Raw genomic sequence first — 20,277 nt, 5'->3', positions numbered from 1 at the left:
TGGTGTAAGTGTGTGTCTGTGTTCCTGGGTATCAGTGTATGTCTTTGTTACTTGGTGTCAGAGCATGTCTGTGTTAGTTGGTGTAAGTGTGTGTCTTTGTTACTGGGTATCAGTGTATGTCTTAGTTACTTGTTGTCAGTGCATGTCTGTGTTACTTGGTGTCCGTCTGTGTCTGTGTTACTGGGTGTCACTGCATGTCTTTGTTACTTGGTGTCAGTGTATATCTGTGTTACTTGGTGTAAGTGTGTGTCTTTGTTACTTGGTTTAAGTGTGTGTCTTTGTTACTTGGTGTCAGTGTATGTCTGTGTTACTTGGTGTCAGTGTGTGTCATTGTGACTTGGTGTCAGTGTATGTCTGTGTTACTTGGTGTAAGTGTGTGTCTGTGTTACTGGGTGTCAGTGTATGTCTGTGTTACTTGGTGCAAGTGTATGTCTTTGTTACTTGGTGTAAGTGTGTGTCTGTGTTACTTGGTGTAAGTGTGTGTCTGTGTTCCTCGGTATCAGTGTCTGTCTTTGTGACTTGGTATCAGTGTATGTCTTAGTGACTTGGTGTCAGTGCATGTCTGTGTTACTTGGTGTCCGTCTGTGTCTGTGTTACTGGGTGTCAGTGCATGTCTTTGTTACTTGGTGTCAGTGTATATCTGTGTTACTTGGTGTAAGTGTGTGTCTTTGTTACTTGGTGTAATTGTATGTCTTTGTTACTTGGTGTAAGTGTATGTCTGTGTTACTTGGTGTCAGTGTATGTCTTTGTTACTTGGTTTAAGTGTGTGTCTGTGTTACTGGGTGTCAGTGTGTGTTTGTGTTACTTGGTGTAAGTGTGTGTCTTTGTTACTTGGTGTCCGTGTGTGTCTGTGTTACTCGGTGTCAGTGTATGTCTTTGTTACTGGATGTCAGTGTATGTCTTTGTTACTTGGTGTAAGTGTGTGTCTGTGTTACTGGGTGTCAGTGTATGTCTGTGTTACTTGGTGTAAGTGTATGTCTTTGTTACTTGGTGTAAGTGTGTGTTTCTGTGTTACTTGGTGTAAGTGTGTGTCTGTGTTCCTGGGTATCAGTGTATGTCTGTGTTACTTGGTGTAAGTGTATTTCTTTGTTACTTGGTGTCCGTGCATGTCTGTGTTAGTTGGTGTAAGTCTATGTCTGTGTTACTGGGTATCAGTGTATGTCTTTGTTACTTGGTGTCAGTGTATGTCTGTGTTACTTGGTGTAAGTGTTTGTCTGTGTTACTGGGTGTCAGTGCATGTCTTTGTTACTTGGTGTCAGTGTATATCTGTGTTACATGGTGTAAGTGTGTGTCTTTGTTACTTGGTGTAATTGTATATCTTTGTTACTTGGTGTCAGTGTATGTCTGTGTTACTTGGTGTCAGTGTGTGTCTTTGTGACTTGGTGTCAGTGTATGTCTGTGTTACTTGGTGTAAGTGTGTGTCTGTGTTACTGGGTGTCAGTGTATGTCTGTGTTACTTAGTGTAAGTGTATGTCTTTGTTACTTGGTGTAAGTGTGTGTCTGTGTTACTTGGTGTAAGTGTGTGTCTGTGTTCCTCGGTATCAGTGTCTGTCTTTGTGACTTGGTATCAGTGTATGTCTTTGTTACTGGGTGTCAGTGTGTGTCTGTGTTACTGGGTATCAGTGTATGTCTTTGTGACTTGGTATCAGTGTATGTCTTTGTTACTGGGTGTCAGTGTGTGTCTGTGTTCCTGGGTATCATTGTATGTCTTTGTGACTTGGTGTAATTGTATGTCTTTGTTACTTGGTGTCAGTGTATGTCTGTGTTACTTGGTGTAAGTGTATGTCTTTGTTACTTGGTGTAAGTATGTGTCTGTGTTACTTGGTGTAAGTGTGTGTCTGTGTTCCTGGGTATCAGTGTCTGTCTTTGTTACTTGGTGTCAGTGCATGTCTGTGTTAGTTGGTGTAAGTGTGTGTCTGTGTTACTGGGTATCAGTGTATGTCTTAGTTACTTGGTGTCAGTGTATATCTGTGTTACTTGGTGTAAGTGTGTGTCATTGTTACTTGGTGTAATTGTATGTCTGTGTTACTTGGTTTAAGTGTGTGTCTGTGTTACTTGGTGTAAGTGTGTGCCTGTGTTCCTGGGTATCAGTTTATGTCTTTGAGACTTGGTGTCAGTGTATGTCTGTGTTACTTGGTGTAAGTGTGTGTCTGTGTTACTGGGTATCAGTGTATGTCTTTGTTACTTGGTGTCAGTGTATGTCTGTGTTGCTTGGTGCAAGTGTGTGTCTGTGTTACTGGGTGTCAGTGTGTGTTTGTGTTACTTGGTGTAAGTGTGTGTCTTTGTTACTTGGTGTCCGTGTGTGTCTGTGTTACTGGGTGTCAGTGTATGTCTTTGTTACTGGGTGTCAGTGTATGTCTTTGTTACTTGGTGTAAGTGTGTGTCTGTGTTACTGGGTGTCAGTGTATGTCTTTGTTACTTGGTGTAAGTGTGTGTCTGTGTTACTGGGTGTCAGTGTCTGTCTTTGTTACTTGGTGCAAGTGTGTGTCAGTGTTACTGGGTATCAGTGTATGTCTGTGTTTCTTGGTGTAAGTGTATTTCTTTGTTACTTGGTGTCCGTGTATGTCTGTGTTAGTTGGTGTAAGTCTGTGTCTTTGTTACTGCGTATCAGTGTATGTCTTTGTTACTTGGTGTCAGTGTATGTCTGTGTTACTTGGTGTAAGTGTGTGTCTGTGTTACTGGGTGTCAGTGCATGTCTTTGTTACTTGGTGACAGTGTATATCTGTGTTACATGGTGTAATTGTATGTCTTTGTTACTTGGTGTCAGTGTATGTCTGTGTTACTTGGTGTCAGTGTGTGTCTTTGTGACTTGATGTCAGTGTATGTCTGTGTTACTTGGTGTATGTGTGTGTCTGTGTTACTGGGTGTCAGTGTATGTCTGTGTTACTTGGTGTAAGTGTATGTCTTTGTTACTTGGTGTAAGTGTGTGTCTGTGTTACTTGGTGTAAGTGTGTGTCTGTGTTCCTGGGTATCAGTGTCTGTCTTTGTGACTTGGTATCAGTGTATGTCTTTGTTACTGGGTGTCAGTGTGTGTCTGTGTTAATGGGTATCAGTGTATGTCTTTGTGACTTGGTATCAGTGTATGTCTTTGTTACTGGGTGTCAGTGTGTGTCTGTGTTCTTGGGTATCAGTGTATGTCTTTGTGACTTGGTGTCAGTGTATGTCTTTGTTACTGGGTTTCAGTGTATGTCTTTGTGACTTGGTGTCAGTGTATGTCTGTGCTACTGTTTATTAGTGTTTCTCTGTGTTACTGGGTATCAGTGTATGTCTTAGTTACTTGGTGTCAGTGCATGTCTGTGTTACTTGGTGTCAGTGTATATCTGTGTTACTTGGTGTAAGTGTGGGTCTTTGTTACTTGGTGTAATTGTATGTCTTTGTTACTTGGTGTCAGTGTATGTCTGTGTTACTTGGTGTCAGTGTATGTCTTTGTTACTTGGTTTAAGTGTGTGTCTGTGTTACTTGGTGTAAGTGTGTGACTGTGTTCCTGGGTATCAGTGTATGTCTTTGTGACTTGGTGTCAGTGTATGTCTGTGTTACTTGGTGTAAGTGTGTGTCTGTGTTACTGGGTATCAGTGTATGTCTTTGTTACTTGGTGTCAGTGTATGTCTGTGTTGCTTGGTGTAAGTGTGTGTCTTTGTTACTTGGTGTCCGTGTGTGTCTGTGTTATTGGGTGTCAGTGGATGTCTTTGTTACTGGGTGTCAGTGTATGTCTTTGTTACTTGGTGTAAGTGTGTGTCTGTGTTACTGGGTGTCAGTGTAAGTCTTTGTTACTTGGTGTAAGTGTGTGTCTGTGTTACTGGGTATCAGTGTCTGTCTTTGTGACTTGGTATCAGTGTATGTCTTTGTTACTGGGTGTCAGTGTGTGTCTGTGTTAATGGGTATCAGTGTATGTCTTTGTGACTTGGTATCAGTGTATGTCTTTGTTACTGGGTGTCAGTGTGTGTCTGTGTTCTTGGGTATCAGTGTATGTCTTTGTGACTTGGTGTCAGTGTATGTCTTTGTTACTGGGTTTCAGTGTATGTCTTTGTGACTTGGTGTCAGTGTATGTCTGTGCTACTGTTTATTAGTGTTTCTCTGTGTTACTGGGTATCAGTGTATGTCTTAGTTACTTGGTGTCAGTGCATGTCTGTGTTACTTGGTGTCAGTGTATATCTGTGTTACTTGGTGTAAGTGTGGGTCTTTGTTACTTGGTGTAATTGTATGTCTTTGTTACTTGGTGTCAGTGTATGTCTGTGTTACTTGGTGTCAGTGTATGTCTTTGTTACTTGGTTTAAGTGTGTGTCTGTGTTACTTGGTGTAAGTGTGTGACTGTGTTCCTGGGTATCAGTGTATGTCTTTGTGACTTGGTGTCAGTGTATGTCTGTGTTACTTGGTGTAAGTGTGTGTCTGTGTTACTGGGTATCAGTGTATGTCTTTGTTACTTGGTGTCAGTGTATGTCTGTGTTGCTTGGTGTAAGTGTGTGTCTTTGTTACTTGGTGTCCGTGTGTGTCTGTGTTACTGGGTGTCAGTGGATGTCTTTGTTACTGGGTGTCAGTGTATGTCTTTGTTACTTGGTGTAAGTGTGTGTCTGTGTTACTGGGTGTCAGTGTAAGTCTTTGTTACTTGGTGTAAGTGTGTGTCTGTGTTACTGGGTATCAGTGTCTGTCTTTGTGACTTGGTATCAGTGTATGTCTTTGTTACTGGGTGTCAGTGTGTGTCTGTGTTACTGGGTATCAGTGTATGTCTTTGTGACTTGGTATCAGTGTATGTCTTTGTTACTGGGTGTCAGTGTGTGTCTGTGTTCTTGGGTATCAGTGTATGTCTTTGTGACTTGGTGTCAGTGTATGTCTTTGTGACTTGGTGTCAGTGTATGTCTGTGCTACTGTTTATTAGTGTTTCTCTGTGTTACTGGGTATCAGTGTATGTCTTAGTTACTTGGTGTCATTGCATGTCTGTGTTACTTGGTGTCAGTGTATATCTGTGTTACTTGGTGTAAGTGTGGGTCTTTGTTACTTGGTGTAAGTGTATGTCTTTGTTACTTGGTGTCAGTGTATGTCTGTGTTACTTGGTGTCAGTGTATGTCTTTGTTACTTGGTTTAAGTGTGTGTCTGTGTTACTTGGTGTAAGTGTGTGACTGTGTTCCTGGGTATCAGTGTATGTCTTTGTGACTTGGTGTCAGTGTATGTCTGTGTTACTTGGTGTAAGTGTGTGTCTGTGTTACTGGGTATCAGTGTATGTCTTTGTTACTTGGTGTCAGTGTATGTCTGTGTTGCTTGGTGTAAGTGTGTGTCTTTGTTACTTGGTGTCCGTGTGTGTCTGTGTTACTGGGTGTCAGTGGATGTCTTTGTTACTGGGTGTCAGTGTATGTCTTTGTTACTTGGTGTAAGTGTGTGTCTGTGTTACTGGGTGTCAGTGTAAGTCTTTGTTACTTGGTGTAAGTGTGTGTCTGTGTTACTGGGTATCAGTGTCTGTCTTTGTGACTTGGTATCAGTGTATGTCTTTGTTACTGGGTGTCAGTGTGTGTCTGTGTTACTGGGTATCAGTCTATGTCTTTGTGACTTGGTATCAGTGTATGTCTTTGTTACTGGGTGTCAGTGTGTGTCTGTGTTCTTGGGTATCAGTGTATGTCTTTGTGACTTGGTGTCAGTGTATGTCTTTGTTACTGGGTTTCAGTGTATGTCTTTGTGACTTGGTGTCAGTGTATGTCTGTGCTACTGTTTATTAGTGTTTCTCTGTGTTACTGGGTATCAGTGTATGTCTTAGTTACTTGGTGTCAGTGCATGTCTGTGTTACTTGGTGTCAGTGTATATCTGTGTTACTTGGTGTAAGTGTGGGTCTTTGTTACTTGGTGTAAGTGTATGTCTTTGTTACTTGGTGTCAGTGTATGTCTGTGTTACTTGGTGTCAGTGTATGTCTTTGTTACTTGGTTTAAGTGTGTGTCTGTGTTACTTGGTGTAAGTGTGTGACTGTGTTCCTGGGTATCAGTGTATGTCTTTGTGACTTGGTGTCAGTGTATGTCTGTGTTACTTGGTGTAAGTGTGTGTCTGTGTTACTGGGTATCAGTGTATGTCTTTGTTACTTGGTGTCAGTGTATGTCTGTGTTGCTTGGTGTAAGTGTGTGTCTTTGTTACTTGGTGTCCGTGTGTGTCTGTGTTACTGGGTGTCAGTGGATGTCTTTGTTACTGGGTGTCAGTGTATGTCTTTGTTACTTGGTGTAAGTGTGTGTCTGTGTTACTGGGTGTCAGTGTAAGTCTTTGTTACTTGGTGTAAGTGTGTGTCTGTGTTACTGGGTGTCAGTGTCTGTCTTTGTTACTTGGTGCAAGTGTGTGTCTGTGTTACTGGGTATCAGTGTATGTCTGTGTTAATTAGTGTAAGTGTATTTCTTTGTTACTTGGTGTCCGTGCATGTCTGTGTAAGTTGGTGTCAGTCTGTGTCTGTGTTACTGGGTATCAGTGTATGTCTTTGTTACTTGGTGTCTGTGTGTGTCTGTGTTACTTGGTGTAAGTGTGTGTCTGTGTTACTGGATGTCGGTGCATGTCTTTGTTACTTGGTGTCAGTGTATATCTGTGTTACATGGTGTAAGTGTGTGTCTTTGTTACTTGGTGTAATTGTAGGTCTTTGTTACTTGGTGTCAGTGTATGTCTGTGTTACTTGGTGTCAGTGTGTGTCTTTGTGACTTGGCGTCAGTGTATGTCTGTGTTACTTGGTGTAAGTGTGTGTCTGTGTTACTGGGTGTCAGCGTATGTCTGTGTTACTTGGTGTAAGTGTATGTCTTTGTTACTTGGTGTAAGTGTGTGTCTGTGTTACTTGGTGTAAGTGTGTGTCTGTGTTCCTGGGTATCAGTGTCTGTCTTTGTGACTTGGTGTCTGTGTATGTCTTTGTTACTGGGTTTCAGTGTATGTCTTTGTGACTTGGTGTCAGTGTATGTCTGTGTTACTGTTTATTAGTGTTGCTCTGTGTTACTGGGTGTCAGTGTGTGTTTATTTGTGTTACTGGGTGTCAGTGTATGTCTTTGTTACTTGGTGTAAGTGTGTGTCTGTGTTACTGGGTATCAGTGTCTGTCTTTGTTACTTGGTGTAAGTGTGTGTCTTTGTAACTTGGTGTAATTGTATGTCTTTGTTACTTGGTGTCAGTGTATGTCTGTGTTACTTGGTGTAAGTGTATGTCTTTGTTACTTGGTGTAAGTGTGTGTTTCTGTGTTACTTGGTGTAAGTGTGTGTCTGTGTTCCTGGGTATCAGTGTATGTCTGTGTTACTTGGTGTAAGTGTATTTCTTTGTTACTTGGTGTCCGTGCATGTCTGTGTTAGTTGGTGTAAGTCTATGTCTGTGTTACTGGGTATCAGTGTATGTCTTTGTTACTTTGTGTCAGTGTATGTCTGTGTTACTTGGTGTAAGTGTTTGCCTGTGTTACTGATGTCAGTGCATGTCTTTGTTACTTGGTGTCAGTGTATATCTGTGTTACATGGTGTAAGTGTGTGTCTTTGTTACTTGGTGTAATTGTATATCTTTGTTACTTGGTGTCAGTGTATGTCTGTGTTACTTGGTGTCAGTGTGTGTCTTTGTGACTTGGTGTCAGTGTATGTCTGTGTTACTTGGTGTAAGTGTGTGTCTGTGTTACTGGGTGTCAGTGTATGTCTTTGTTACTTAGTGTAAGTGTATGTCTTTGTTACTTGGTGTAAGTGTGTGTCTGTGTTACTTGGTGTAAGTGTGTGTCTGTGTTCCTCGGTATCAGTGTCTGTCTTTGTGACTTGGTATCAGTGTATGTCTTTGTTACTGGGTGTCAGTGTGTGTCTGTGTTACTGGGAATCAGTGTATGTCTTTGTGACTTGGTATCAGTGTATGTCTTTGTTACTGGGTGTCAGTGTGTGTCTGTGTTCCTGGGTATCATTGTATGTCTTTGTGACTTGGTGTAATTGTATGTCTTTGTTACTTGGTGTCAGTGTATGTCTGTGTTACTTGGTGTAAGTGTATGTCTTTGTTACTTGGTGTAAGTATGTGTCTGTATTACTTGGTGTAAGTGTGTGTCTGTGTTCCTGGGTATCAGTGTCTGTCTTTGTTACTTGGTGTCAGTGCATGTCTGTGTTAGTTGGTGTAAGTGTGTGTCTGTGTTACTGGGTATCAGTGCATGTCTTAGTTACTTGGTGTCAGTGTATATCTGTGTTACTTGGTGTAAGTGCGTGTCTTTGTTACTTGGTGTAATTGTATGTCTGTGTTACTTGGTCTAAGTGTGTGTCTGTGTTACTTGGTGTAAGTGTGTGCCTGTGTTCCTGGGTATCAGTTTATGTCTTTGAGACTTGGTGTCAGTGTTTGTCTGTGTTACTTGGTGTAAGTGTGTGTCTATGTTACTGGGTATCAGTGTATGTCTTTGTTACTTGGTGTCAGTGTATGTCTGTGTTGCTTGGTGCAAGTGTGTGTCTGTGTTACTGGGTGTCAGTGTGTGTTTGTGTTACTTGGTGTAAGTGTGTGTCTTTGTTACTTGGTGTCCGTGTGTGTCTGTGTTACTGGGTGTCATTGTATGTCTTTGTTACTGGGTGTCAGTGTATGTCTTTGTTCCTTGGTGTAAGTGTGTGTCTGTGTTACTGGGTGTCAGTGTATGTCTTTGTTACTTGGTGTAAGTGTGTGTCTGTGTTACTGGGTGTCAGTGTCTGTCTTTGTTACTTGGTGCAAGTGTGTGTCAGTGTTACTGGGTATCAGTGTATGTCTGTGTTTCTTGTTGTAAGTGTATTTCTTTGTTACTTGGTGTCCGTGTATGTCTGTGTTAGTTGGTGTAAGTCTGTGTCTTTGTTACTGCGTATCAGTGTATGTCTTTGTTACTTGGTGTCAGTGTATGTCTGTGTTACTTGGTGTAAGTGTGTGTCTGTGTTACTGGGTGTCAGTGCATGTCTTTGTTACTTGGTGACAGTGTATATCTGTGTTACATGGTGTAATTGTATGTCTTTGTTACTTGGTGTCAGTGTATGTCTGTGTTACTTGGTGTCAGTGTGTGTCTTTGTGACTTGATGTCAGTGTATGTCTGTGTTACTTGGTGTATGTGTGTGTCTGTGTTACTGGGTGTCAGTGTATGTCTGTGTTACTTGGTGTAAGTGTATGTCTTTGTTACTTGGTGTAAGTGTGTGTCTGTGTTACTTGGTGTAAGTGTGTGTCTGTGTTCCTGGGTATCAGTGTCTGTCTTTGTGACTTGGTATCAGTGTATGTCTTTGTTACTGGGTGTCAGTGTGTGTCTGTGTTACTGGGTATCAGTGTATGTCTTTGTGACTTGGTATCAGTGTATGTCTTTGTTACTGGGTGTCAGTGTGTGTCTGTGTTCCTGGTTATCAGTGTATGTCTTTGTGACTTGGTGTCAGTGTATGTCTTTGTTACTGGGTTTCAGTGTATGTCTTTGTGACTTGGTGTCAGTGTATGTCTGTGCTACTGTTTATTAGTGTTTCTCTGTGTTACTGGGTATCAGTGTATGTCTTAGTTACTTGGTGTCAGTGCATGTCAGTGTTACTTGGTGTCAGTGTATATCTGTGTTACTTGGTGTAAGTGTGGGTCTGTGTTACTGGGTGTCAGTGTATGTCTGTGTTACTTGGTGTAAGTGTATGTCTTTGTTATTTGGTATCAGTGTATGTCTTTGTTACTGGGTGTCAGTGTGTGTCTGTGTTACTGGGTATCAGTGTATGTCTTTGTGACTTGGTATCAGTGTATGTCTTTGTTACTGGGTGTCAGTGTGTGTCTGTGTTCCTGGGTATCAGTGTATGTCTTTGTGACTTGGTGTCAGTGTATGTCTTGGTTACTGGGTTTCAGTGTATGTCTTTGTGACTTGGTGTCAGTGAAATGTCTGTGCTACTGTTTATTAGTGTTTCTCTGTGTTACTGGGTATCAGTGTATGTCTTAGTTACTTGGTGTCAGTGCATGTCTGTGTTACTTGGTGTCAGTGTATATCTGTGTTACTTGGTGTAAGTGTGGGTCTTTGTTTCTTGGTGTAATTGTATGTCTTTGTTACTTGGTGTCAGTGTATGTCTGTGTTCCTGGGTATCAGTGTATGTCTTTGTGACTTGGTGTCAGTGTATGTCTGTGTTACTTGGTGTAAGTGTGTGTCTGTGTTACTGGGTATCAGTGTATGTCTTTGTTACTTGGTGTCAGTGTATGTCTGTGTTGCTTGGTGTAAGTGTGTGTCTTTGTTACTTGGTGTCCGTGTGTGTCTGTGTTACTGGGTGTCAGTGGATGTCTTTGTTACTGGGTGTCAGTGGATGTCTTTGTTACTTGGTGTAAGTGTGTGTCTGTGTTACTGGGTGTCAGTGTAAGTCTTTGTTACTTGGTGTAAGTGTGTGTCTGTGTTACTGGGTGTCAGTGTCTGTCTTTGTTACTTGGTGCAAGTGTGTGTCTGTGTTACTGGGTATCAGTGTATGTCTGTGTTAATTAGTGTAAGTGTATTTCTTTGTTACTTGGTGTCCGTGCATGTCTGTGTAAGTTGGTGTCAGTCTGTGTCTGTGTTACTGGGTATCAGTGTATGTCTTTGTTACTTGGTGTCTGTGTGTGTCTTTGTTACTTGGTGTAAGTGTGTGTCTTTGTTACTTGGTGTAATTGTAAGTCTTTGTTACTTGGTGTCAGTGTATGTCTGTGTTACTTGGTGTCAGTGTGTGTCTTTGTGACTTGGCGTCAGTGTATGTATGTGTTACTTGGTGTAAGTGTGTGTCTGTGTTACTGGGTGTAAGTGTATGTCTTTGTTACTTGGTGTAAGTGTGTGTCTGTGTTACTTGGTGTAAGTGTGTGTCTGTGTTCCTGGGTATCAGTGTCTGTCTTTGTGACTTGGTGTCTGTGTATGTCTTTGTTACTGGGTTTCAGTGTATGTCTTTGTGACTTGGTGTCAGTGTATGTCTGTGTTACTGTTTATTAGTGTTTCTCTGTGTTACTGGGTGTCAGTGTGTGTTTATTTGTGTTACTGGGTGTCAGTGTATGTCTTTGTTACTTGGTGTAAGTGTGTGTCTGTGTTACTGGGTATCAGTGTCTGTCTTTGTTACTTGGTGTAAGTGTGTGTCTTTGTAACTTGGTGTAATTGTATGTCTTTGTTACTTGGTGTCAGTGTATGTCTGTGTTACTTGGTGTAAGTGTATGTCTTTGTTACTTGGTGTAAGTGTGTGTTTGTGTTACTTGGTGTCAGTGTGTGTCTGTGTTCCTGGGTATCAGTGTATGTCTTTGTTACTTGGTGTCAGTGCATGTCTGTGTTAGTTGGTATAAGTGTGTGTCTGTGTTACTGGGTATCAGTGTATGTCTTAGTTACTTGGTGTCAGTGCATGTCTGTGTTACTTGGTGTCCGTCTGTGTCTGTGTTACTGGGTGTCAGTGCATGTCTTTGTTACTTGGTGTCAGTGTATATCTGTGTTACTTGGTGTAAGTGTGTGTCTTTGTTACTTGGTGTAATTGTATGTCTTTGTTACTTGGTGTAAGTGTATGTCTGTGTTACTTGGTGTCAGTGTATGTCTTTGTTACTTGGTTTAAGTGTGTGTCTGTGTTACTGGGTGTCAGTGTGTGTTTGTGTTACTTGGTGTAAGTGTGTGTCTTTGTTACTTGGTGTCCGTGTGTGTCTGTGTTACTCGGTGTCAGTGTATGTCTCTGTTACTGGATGTCAGTGTATGTCTTTGTTACTTGGTGTAAGTGTGTGTCTGTGTTACTGGGTGTCAGTGTATGTCTGCGTTACTTGGTGTAAGTGTATGTCTTTGTTACTTGGTGTAAGTGTGTGTCTGTGTTACTTGGTGTAAGTGTATTTCTTTGTTACTTGGTGTCCGTGCATGTCTGTGTTAGTTGGTGTAAGTCTATGTCTGTGTTACTGGGTATCAGTGTATGTCTTTGTTACTTGGTGTCAGTGTATGTCTGTGTTACTTGGTGTAAGTGTTTGTCTGTGTTACTGGGTGTCAGTGCATGTCTTTGTTACTTGGTGTCAGTGTATATCTGTGTTACATGGTGTAAGTGTGTGTCTTTGTTACTTGGTGTAATTGTATATCTTTGTTACTTGGTGTCAGTGTATGTCTGTGTTACTTGGTGTCAGTGTGTGTCATTGTGACTTGGTGTCAGTGTATGTCTGTGTTACTTGGTGTAAGTGTGTGTCTGTGTTACTGGGTGTCAGTGTATGTCTGTGTTACTTGGTGTAAGTGTATGTCTTTGTTACTTGGTGTAAGTGTGTGTCTGTGTTACTTGGTGTAAGTGTGTGTCTGTGTTCCTCGGTATCAGTGTCTGTCTTTGTGACTTGGTATCAGTGTATGTCTTTGTTACTGGGTGTCAGTGTGTGTCTGTGTTACTGGGTATCAGTGTATGTCTTTGTGACTTGGTATCAGTGTATGTCTTTGTTACTGGGTGTCAGTGTGTGTCTGTGTTCCTGGGTATCAGTGTATGTCTTTGTGACTTGGTGTAATTGTATGTCTTTGTTACTTGGTGTCAGTGTATGTCTGTGTTACTTGGTGTAAGTGTATGTCTTTGTTACTTGGTGTAAGTATGTGTCTGTGTTACTTGGTGTAAGTGTGTGTCTGTGTTCCTGGGTATCAGTGTCTGTCTTTGTTACATGGTGTCAGTGCCTGTCTGTGTTAGTTGGTGTAAGTGTGTGTCTGTGTAACTGGGTATCAGTGTATGTCTTAGTTACTTGGTGTCAGTGTATATCTGTGTTACTTGGTGTAAGTGTGTGTCTTTGTTACTTGGTGTAATTGTATGTCTTTGTTACTTGGTGTCAGTGTATGTCTGTGTTACTTGGTTTAAGTGTGTGTCTGTGTTACTTGGTGTAAGTCTGTGCCTGTGTTCCTGGGTATCAGTTTATGTCTTTGAGACTTGGTGTCAGTGTATGTCTGTGTTACTTGGTGTAAGTGTGTGTCTGTGTTACTGGGTATCAGTGTATGTCTTTGTTACTTGGTGTCAGTGTATGTCTGTGTTGCTTGGTGCAAGTGTGTGTCTGTGTTACTGGGTGTCAGTGTGTGTTTGTGTTACTTGGTGTAAGTGTGTGCCTTTGTTACTTGGTGTCCGTGTGTGTCTGTGTTACTGGGTGTCAGTGTATGTCTTTGTTACTGGGTTTCAGTGGATGTCTTTGTTACTTGGTGTAATGTGTGTCTGAGTTACTGGGTGTCAGTGTATGTCTTTGTTACTTGGTGTAAGTGTGTGTCTGTGTTACTGTGTGTCAGTGTCTGTCTTTGTTACTTGGTGCAAGTGTGTGTCAGTGTTACTGGGTATCAGTGTATGTCTGTGTTTCTTGGTGTAAGTGTATTTCTTTGTTACTTGGTGTCCGTGTATGTCTGTGTTAGTTGGTGTAAGTCTGTGTCTTTGTTACTGGGTATCAGTGTATGTCTTTGTTACTTGGTGTCAGTGTATGTCTGTGTTACTTGGTGTCAGTGTGTGTCTTTGTGACTTGATGTCAGTGTATGTCTGTGTTACTTTGTGTAATTGTATGTCTTTGTTACTTGGTGTCAGTGTATGTCTGTGTTACTTGGTGTCAGTGTGTGTCTTTGTGACTTGATGTCAGTGTATGTCTGTGTTACTTGGTGTATGTGTGTGTCTGTGTTACTGGGTGTCAGTGTATGTCTGTGTTACTTGGTGTAAGTGTATGTCTTTGTTACTTGGTGTAAGTGTGTGTCTGTGTTACTTGGTGTAAGTGTGTGTCTGTGTTCCTGGGTATCAGTGTCTGTCTTTGTGACTTGGTGTCTGTGTATGTCTTTGTTACTGGGTTTCAGTGTATGTCTTTGTGACTTGGTGTCAGTGTATGTCTGTGTTACTGTTTATTAGTGTTTCTCTGTGTTACTGGGTGTCAGTGTGTGTTTATTTGTGTTACTGGGTGTCAGTGTATGTCTTTGTTACTTGGTGTAAGTGTGTGTCTGTGTTACTGGGTATCAGTGTCTGTCTTTGTTACTTGGTGTAAGTGTGTGTCTTTGTAACTTGGTGTAATTGTATGTCTTTGTTACTTGGTGTCAGTGTATGTCTGTGTTAATTGGTGTAAGTGTATGTCTTTGTTACTTGGTGTAAGTGTGTGTTTGTGTTACTTGGTGTCAGTGTGTGTCTGTGTTCCTGGATATCAGTGTATGTCTTTGTTACTTGGTGTCAGTGCATGTCTGTGTTAGTTGGTGTAAGTGTGTGTCTGTGTTACTGTGTATCAGTGTATGTCTTAGTTACTTGGTGTCAGTGCATGTCTGTGTTACTTGGTGTCCGTCTGTGTCTGTGTTACTGGGTGTCAGTGCATGTCTTTGTTACTTGGTGTCAGTGTATATCTGTGTTACTTGGTGTAAGTGTGTGTCTTTGTTCCTTGGTGTAATTGTATGTCTTTGTTACTTGGTGTAAGTGTATGTCTGTGTTACTTGGTGTCAGTGTATGTCTTTGTTACTTGGTTTAAGTGTGTGTCTGTGTTACTGGGTGTCAGTGTGTGTTTGTGTTACTTGGTGTAAGTGTGTGTCTTTGTTACTTGGTGTCCGTGTGTGTCTGTGTTACTCGGTGTCAGTGTATGTCTCTGTTACTGGATGTCAGTGTATGTCTTTGTTACTTGGTGTAAGTGTGTGTCTGTGTTACTGGGTGTCAGTGTATGTCTGCGTTACTTGGTGTAAGTGTATGTCTTTGTTACTTGGTGTAAGTGTGTGTCTGTGTTACTTGGTGTAAGTGTATTTCTTTGTTACTTGGTGTCCGTGCATGTCTGTGTTAGTTGGTGTAAGTCTATGTCTGTGTTACTGGGTATCAGTGTATGTCTTTGTTACTTGGTGTCAGTGTATGTCTGTGTTACTTGGTGTAAGTGTTTGTCTGTGTTACTGGGTGTCAGTGCATGTCTTTGTTACTTGGTGTCAGTGTATATCTGTGTTACATGGTGTAAGTGTGTGTCTTTGTTACTTGGTGTAATTGTATATCTTTGTTACTTGGTGTCAGTGTATGTCTGTGTTACTTGGTGTCAGTGTGTGTCATTGTGACTTGATGTCAGTGTATGTCTGTGTTACTTGGTGTAAGTGTGTGTCTGTGTTACTGGGTGTCAGTGTGTGTCTGTGTTACTGGGTGTCAGTGCATGTCTTTGTTACTTGGTGACAGTGTATATCTGTGTTACATGGTGTAATTGTATGTCTTTGTTACTTGGTGTCAGTGTATGTCTGTGTTACTTGGTGTCAGTGTGTGTCTTTGTGACTTGATGTCAGTGTATGTCTGTGTTACTTGGTGTATGTGTGTGTCTGTGTTACTGGGTGTCAGTGTATGTCTGTGTTACTTGGTGTAAGTGTATGTCTTTGTTACTTGGTGTAAGTGTGTGTCTGTGTTACTTGGTGTAAGTGTGTGTCTGTGTTCCTGGGTATCAGTGTCTGTCTTTGTGACTTGGTATCAGTGTATGTCTTTGTTACTGGGTGTCAGTGTGTGTCTGTGTTACTGGGTATCAGTGTATGTCTTTGTGACTTGGTATCAGTGTATGTCTTTGTTACTGGTTGTCAGTGTGTGTCTGTGTTCCTGGGTATCAGTGTATGTCTTTGTGACTTGGTGTCAGTGTATGTCTTTGTTACTGGGTTTCAGTGTATGTCTTTGTGACTTTTTTGTCAGTGAATGTCTGTGCTACTGTTTATTAGTGTTTCTCTGTGTTAGTGGGTGTCAGTGTACGTCTTTGTTACTTGGTGTAAGTGTTTGTCTGTGTTACTGGGTATCAGTGTCTGTCTTTGTTACTTGGTGTAAGTGTGTGTCTTTGTAACTTGGTGTAAGTGTATTTCTTTGTTACTTGGTGTCCGTGCATGTCTGTGTTAGTTGGTGTAAGTCTATGTCTGTGTTACTGGGTATCAGTGTATGTCTTTGTTACTTGGTGTCAGTGTATGTCTGTGTTACTTGGTGTAAGTGTTTGTCTGTGTTACTGGGTGTCAGTGCATGTCTTTGTTACTTGGTGTCAGTGTATATCTGTGTTACATGGTGTAAGTGTGTGTCTTTGTTACTTGGTGTAATTGTATATCTTTGTTACTTGGTGTCAGTGTATGTCTGTGTTACTTGGTGTCAGTGTGTGTCATTGTGACTTGGTGTCAGTGTATGTCTGTGTTACTTGGTGTAAGTGTGTGTCTGTGTTACTGGGTGTCAGTGTATGTCTGTGTTACTTGGTGTAAGTGTATGTCTTTGTTACTTGGTGTAAGTGTGTGTCTGTGTTACTTGGTGTAAGTGTGTGTCTGTGTTCCTCGGTATCAGTGTCTGTCTTTGTGACTTGGTATCAGTGTATGTCTTTGTTACTGGGTGTCAGTGTGTGTCTGTGTTACTGGGTATCAGTGTATGTCTTTGTGACTTGGTATCAGTGTATGTCTTTGTTACTGGGTGTCAGTGTGTGTCTGTGTTCCTGGGTATCAGTGTATGTCTTTGTGACTTGGTGTAATTGTATGTCTTTGTTACTTGGTGTCAGTGTATGTCTGTGTTACTTGGTGTAAGTGTATGTCTTTGTTACTTGGTGTAAGTATGTGTCTGTGTTACTTGGTGTAAGTGTGTGTCTGTGTTGCTGGGTATCAGTGTCTGTCTTTGTTACATGGTGTCAGTGCCTGTCTGTGTTAGTTGGTGTAAGTGTGTGTCTGTGTAACTGGGTATCAGTGTATGTCTTAGTTACTTGGTGTCAGTGTATATCTGTGTTACTTGGTGTAAGTGTGTGTCTTTGTTACTTGGTGTAATTATATGTCTTTGTTACTTGGTGTCAGTGTATGTCTGTGTTACTTGGTTTAAGTGTGTGTCTGTGTTACTTGGTGTAAGTGTGTGCCTGTGTTCCTGGGTATCAGTTTATGTCTTTGAGACTTGGTGTCAGTGTATGTCTGTGTTACTTGGTGTAAGTGTGTGTCTGTGTTACTGGGTATCAGTGTATGTCTTTGTTACTTGGTGTCAGTGTATGTCTGTGTTGCTTGGTGCAAGTGTGTGTCTGTGTTACTGGGTGTCAGTGTGTGTTTGTGTTACTTGGTGTAAGTGTGTGCCTTTGTTACTTGGTGTCCGTGTGTGTCTGTGTTACTGGGTGTCAGTGTATGTCTTTGTTACTGGGTTTCAGTGGATGTCTTTGTTACTTGGTGTAAGTGTGTGTCTGAGTTACTGGGTGTCAGTGTATGTCTTTGTTACTTGGTGTAAGTGTGTGTCTGTGTTACTGTGTGTCAGTGTCGGTCTTTGTTACTTGGTGCAAGTGTGTGTCAGTGTTACTGGGTATCAGTGTATGTCTGTGTTTCTTGGTGTAAGTGTATTTCTTTGTTACTTGGTGTCCGTGTATGTCTGTGTTAGTTGGTGTAAGTCTGTGTCTTTGTTACTGGGTATCAGTGTATGTCTTTGTTACTTGGTGTCAGTGTATGTCTGTGTTACTTGGTGTAAGTGTGTGTCTGTGTTACTGGGTGTCAGTGCATGTCTTTGTTACTTGGTGACAGTGTATATCTGTGTTACATGGTGCAATTGTATGTCTTTGTTACTTGGTGTCAGTGTATGTCTGTGTTACTTGGTGTCAGTGTGTGTCTTTGTGACTTGATGTCAGTGTATGTCTGTGTTACTTGGTGTATGTGTGTGCCTGTGTTACTGGGTGTCAGTGTATGTCTGTGTTACTTGGTGTAAGTGTATGTCTTTGTTACTTGGTGTAAGTGTGTGTCTGTGTTACTTGGTGTAAGTGTGTGCCTGTGTTCCTGGGTATCAGTTTATGTCTTTGAGACTTGGTGTCAGTGTATGTCTGTGTTACTTGGTGTAAGTGTGTGTCTGTGTTACTGGGTATCAGTGTATGTCTTTGTGACTTGGTGTCAGTGAATGTCTGTGCTACTGTTTATTAGTGTTTCTCTGCGTTCGTGGGTGTCAGTGTACGTCTTTGTTACTTGGTGTAAGTGTGTGTCTGTGTTACTGGGTATCAGTATCTGTCTTTGTTACTTGGTGTAAGTGTGTGTCTTAGTAACTTGGTGTAATTGTATGTCTTTGTTACTTGGTGTCAGTGTATGTCTGTGTTACTTGGTGTAAGTGTATGTCTTTGTTACATGGTGTCAGTGCCTGTCTGTGTTAGTTGGTGTAAGTGTGTGTCTGTGTTACTGGGTATCAGTGTATGTCTTAGTTACTTGGTGTCAGTGTATATCTGTGTTACTTGGTGTAAGTGTGTGTCTTTGTTACTTGGTGAAATTGTATGCCTTTGGTTACTTGGTGTCAGTGTATGTCTGTGTTACTTGGTTTAAGTGTGTGTCTGTGTTACTTGGTGTAAGTGTGTGCCTGTGTTCCTGGGTATCAGTTTATGTCTTTGAGACTTGGTGTCAGTGTATGTCTGTGTTACTTGGTGTAAGTGTGTGTCTGTGTTACTGGGTATCAGTGTATGTCTTTGTTACTTGGTGTCAGTGTATGTCTGTGTTGCTTGGTGCAAGTGTGTGTCTGTGTTACTGGGTGTCAGTGTGTGTTTGTGTTACTTGGTGTAAGTGTGTGCCTTTGTTACTTGGTGTCCGTGTGTGTCTGTGTTACTGGGTGTCAGTGTATGTCTTTGTTACTGGGTTTCAGTGGATGTCTTTGTTACTTGGTGTAAGTGTGTGTCTGTGTTACTGGGTGTCAGTGTCTGTCTTTGTTACTTGGTGCAAGTGTGTGTCAGTGTTACTGGGTATCAGTGTATGTCTGTGTTTCTTGGTGTAAGTGTATTTCTTTGTTACTTGGTGTCCGTGTATGTCTGTGTTAGTTGGTGTAAGTCTGTGTCTTTGTTACTGGGTATCAGTGTATGTCTTTGTTACTTGGTGTCAGTGTATGTCTGTGTTACTTGGTGTAAGTGTGTGTCTGTGTTACTGGGTGTCAGTGCATGTCTTTGTTACTTGGTGACAGTGTATATCTGTGTTACATGGTGTAATTGTATGTCTTTGTTACTTGGTGTCAGTGTATGTCTGTGTTACTTGGTGTCAGTGTGTGTCTTTGTGACTTGATGTCAGTGTATGTCTGTGTTACTTGGTGTATGTGTGTGTCTGTGTTACTGGGTGTCAGTGTCTGTCTTTGTGACTTGGTATCAGTGTATGTCTTTGTTACTGGGTGTCAGTGTGTGTCGGTGTTACTGGGTATCAGTGTATGACTTTGTGACTTGGTATCAGTGTATGTCTTTGTTACTGGGTGTCAGTGTGTGTCTGTGTTCCTGGGTATCAGTGTATGTCTTTGTGACTTGGTGTCAGTGTATGTCTTTGTTACTGGGTTTCAGTGTATGTCTTTGTGACTTGGTGTCAGTGAATGTCTGTGCTACTGTTTATTAGTGTTTCTCTGTGTTAGTGGGTGTCAGTGTACGTCTTTGCTACTTGGTGTAAGTGTGTGTCTGTGTTACTGGGTATCAGTGTCTGTCTTTGTTACTTGGTGTAAGTGTGTGTCTTTGTAACTTGGTGTAATTGTATGTCTTTGTTACTTGGTGTCAGTGTATGTCTGTGTTACTTGGTGTAAGTGTATGTCTTTGTTACTTGGTGTCAGTGTGTGTCTGTGTTACTTGGTGTAAGTGTGTGTCTGTGTTCCTGGGTATCAGTGTATGTCTTTGTTACTTGGTGTCAGTGCATGTCTGTGTTAGTTGGTGTAAGTGTGTGTCTGTGTTACTGGGTATCAGTGTATGTCTTAGTTACTTGTTGTCAGTGCATGTCTGTGTTACTTGGTGTCCGTCTGTGTCTGTGTTACTGGGTGTCACTGCATGTCTTTGTTACTTGGTGTCAGTGTATATCTGTGTTACTTGGTGTAAGTGTGTGTCTTTGTTACTTGGTTTAAGTGTGTGTCTTTGTTACTTGGTGTCAGTGTATGTCTGTGTTACTTGGTGTCAGTGTGTGTCATTGTGACTTGGTGTCAGTGTATGTCTGTGTTACTTGGTGTAAGTGTGTGTCTGTGTTACTGGGTGTCAGTGTATGTCTGTGTTACTTGGTGTAAGTGTATGTCTTTGTTACATGGTGTAAGTGTGTGTCTGTGTTACTTGGTGTAAGTGTGTGTCTGTGTTCCTCGGTATCAGTGTCTGTCTTTGTGACTTGGTATCAGTGTATGTCTTTGTTACTGGGTGTCAGTGTGTGTCTGTGTTACTGGGTATCAGTGTATGTCTTTGTGACTTGGTATCAGTGTATGTCTTTGTTACTGGGTGTCAGTGTGTGTCTGTGTTCCTGGGTATCAGTGTATGTCTTTGTGACTTGGTGTAATTGTATGTCTTTGTTACTTGGTGTCAGTGTATGTCTGTGTTACTTGGTGTAAGTGTATGTCTTTGTTACTTGGTGTAAGTATGTGTCTGTGTTACTTGGTGTAAGTGTGTGTCTGTGTTCCTGGGTATCAGTGTCTGTCTTTGTTAAATGGTGTCAGTGCCTGTCTGTGTTAGTTGGTGTAAGTGTGTGTCTGTGTTACTGGGTATCTGTGTATGTCTTAGTTACTTGGTGT

The sequence above is a fragment of the Heterodontus francisci genome, unplaced genomic scaffold (assembly GCF_036365525.1).
Source record: "Heterodontus francisci isolate sHetFra1 unplaced genomic scaffold, sHetFra1.hap1 HAP1_SCAFFOLD_88, whole genome shotgun sequence".
In the NCBI taxonomy this organism is placed as follows: Eukaryota; Metazoa; Chordata; class Chondrichthyes; order Heterodontiformes; family Heterodontidae; genus Heterodontus; species Heterodontus francisci.
Note: the sequence above shows the minus strand (reverse complement) of the source record.